The following is a 3,033-nucleotide window of genomic DNA, read 5'->3' as shown; positions in this document are numbered from 1 at the left end:
ATAGGGGTAGAAGCAACCCAGTGAATTGATACAAGCCAAAAAAATGATTTGCCATGCAGCTCTGGTTTATGTGTATCGCAACAGACAGGCCCAGATAACCAGATTGGGCAAAAATAATGGAGATAAAAGAGAGATGAAGGCCTGAGGACATTTACTTTAGCTTTTGCTGCGATTTCATGATTATACCCCCCGCCCCCCTCCCCTGTGACTGTGGGGCTGTGTATACAAATTCAGCGTTAATTAAACACGTAAAGAGTCAATTTAACATTTTACTGTATATACAGTAGAATGCACATGGTCCCCTCCTTTTTTACTGTGTAGTGGTGATGTCAGGAGAGCGTAATATGTCATCATAAATCGCCTGTGGTTCGCCATCACCCCCCTGTCTGCACACTCAGTGCTCTGCAGTACAATGCTGACAAGGGGGAAGAAGTGTCTGCATTGTAAAGTCAATGATGACTAATATGCTCTATAAACTGCCTAGGAAACTTTTGGCAATTTTTTTATATATTTATTGCTTATTTTGAATAAACTCACAGCGGGATCACTTTGAAGCAATTTAACCTGGTACATGAAGCGTTGCCTAACAATTTTGCATGTGTCATTCATCCAAAAAGAAATCTGCAGTTTTGACATGGTCTGGAAAAGGGAAACTGCCTTTGAAGTTTAAAACCCACTTTTCTTGATGAACCCATTTGAAGTTATGGGTGCAAAAAAGTACTGTATGTTTATTCTCCGAGATTGCATTAATTAACAAACTTTCCTTCATCAGTATTCTGGGTAGTGCCCCTGGGTATTGTCAAATGCCTTCCATGTATTTGTATTTTAATTCATGGTTGCTATAAGTTGCACATGCAGTGTTAGCGTTTAAAGTTATGATTTAAGATTTGCAACTCAAGACATAGTATGTCCTGTCTCATATCACGCACTTGTGAACTTCGGGCACTATGTTTCTGTGCGTAGGGTGCTCACGCTGAACATTTCAGTAAATTCAGTGCACTGAAAATGCCCAGATGATGCCCTAACAACGCCCAGAAATGCAGGGCTTGAACGACGGACAGTGCATGCACTAAACAGTGGCCATGTTGTTAACAAAATGGAAGAAATGGCGTTCAAGTTCAGTAGAAGAGTTTAGTCAACAGTATTCTGTATGCTGCTGATACAGCAACCCTTTCATGCCAAGCCAAATATTGAATGCGAGATAGTTGCCATTTGGGGTGAAGGAAATGTAAACACAAGCAAGAAACGCTGGGCAAACAGTAGCCAACCGATATTTTGGCGAGCTAATGCTATGCTCACTCATGCAGAGCTGCAGTCATGTCGAAATCTGGGTGGGATTGTTCACAGCACCTCTGCCTTCGCTTGTGGGCCTGTCCGTGCGCTGCACTGACACTGCACTTTGGTGTGAAAGACAGGAATGATCAGTTTTCATGTAGTACTCTAACCCTTTCGGACTGATCATGGATGCCTTCTGATACATTCGCCTACACTGCACTTGCAATAAAGAGCTGCACTCTGCAAAGAGAAGAGAGGAGAACGCTCTGACTGCGTAACTGTAACAGGCAAGGGTGCGAAACAGCGAACAGATAAATGTCTGGACTTAATGAAAACAGATTTTTGCTATTTCTTACCTCATGTGGTAGTCCAAAACCTTGCAGTGCCCGGTCGAATCCAACAGGGGTTTAGGCTTATTGTCTAAAACTTGAGGAGACATCCCTTTGCCCTTTCTGCAAGACACATAAGGAAGTTGTAAGGCTTACGTTTCAAGCCAGTCCGTAGCTTACAAGTTTTGACAATCCTTGCCTGAGAGACTGTCATTAGAGCCATTGTCCTCAGATGAAACAACTCTGCATCGCATTGTGCCTCTGAAATGAAAGCAAATGAAAGCAAAAGCGGTGCACATCCTCGCAACAGCCCCCTGACTAGGCCTGTACTTGTGTATTATGTACATGAATTACCAGAGTGTCTGTGTATAATGTCATAGCAGTGTAATACAATAGTCAATCTACTGTTTTACTCTATTGCAGTTGCAATGTACAATGTAAATGGTAGCACAAGACAAGATAAAGCAAATTTTAAAAGGCAATCATCGTGTACTTAATGAATAGATGGAGTACTGGATGCTGGTTCTGTCTCATTTTGATTCACCCTACCATCTACCGTTATGCGTATGTCAACACAAAACACATGCATGCGAAATGGCAAACCAATCTTAGTAGTCTGCAGGTAAGCACAATGCAAATAACACTAGAGAGCTGGCCCCTTTTGTCAAATACAGTAGTAGGCCTTCATCTTTTATGATGTACCCTTATTGAGCTTTGGTATTTGTTGTGGGTACTTCATACATTATGAATAATGTATTTTTGATTCATCCATAGATTGCATACGTGGCTGGACAGGGACGAAAAAAAGGCCCCGGGGTTGACAGGTGAGACTGATGATTTCCAGTTTGAAAAGGCTCAAAACCTGGAAGCACTAAATCCCACCCAATTTGAACTAAAACCCATTGACTTCTATGGACATTAATCTCCAAAAAAATGCCCAAAAAACACCCAAATGCCCTTTCTAGCCTTTTTTTACCAGCAGACGGAAAACACCCAATCAGGCAACACTACCTATAAATTGTGGTCCAGTCTTACACAATTACACAAAAAAACCACACCATCTTTCCACTGGGGAATGTCCAGTATGGAAGATTACCAGTTTAGAATAGAGTTTCTCAACGGGGGCGGTACAGCCCCCTAGGGGATGTTGGGGAGCCCTATGGAGGTGTTTAGAAGGATACAGTTTAAAGGAGGTGGGTCTTAGTTGTCATTGGGAGCATTAGTCCGTTCGATTATTTTAATACTAAGAGGGGCGTTGACAGGCTTATGATGAGGTCAAGGGGGCGTTGAGAGGCTTAGGGTGAGGCCCATGTGGGCGTGAAAATAGGTTTGTTTGTTCAAGAAAGGTGGAGAACCACTGCAGTAGAACTACCAACCTCCCCCAAGCCCATATTTTTGAATTTGACGGTGTGGGCTGAGTGCTACGGTA

The sequence above is a fragment of the Engraulis encrasicolus genome, chromosome 14, assembly GCF_034702125.1.
Source record: "Engraulis encrasicolus isolate BLACKSEA-1 chromosome 14, IST_EnEncr_1.0, whole genome shotgun sequence".
Classification (NCBI taxonomy): domain Eukaryota; kingdom Metazoa; phylum Chordata; class Actinopteri; order Clupeiformes; family Engraulidae; genus Engraulis; species Engraulis encrasicolus.
This window is presented reverse-complemented; position numbering follows the sequence as displayed.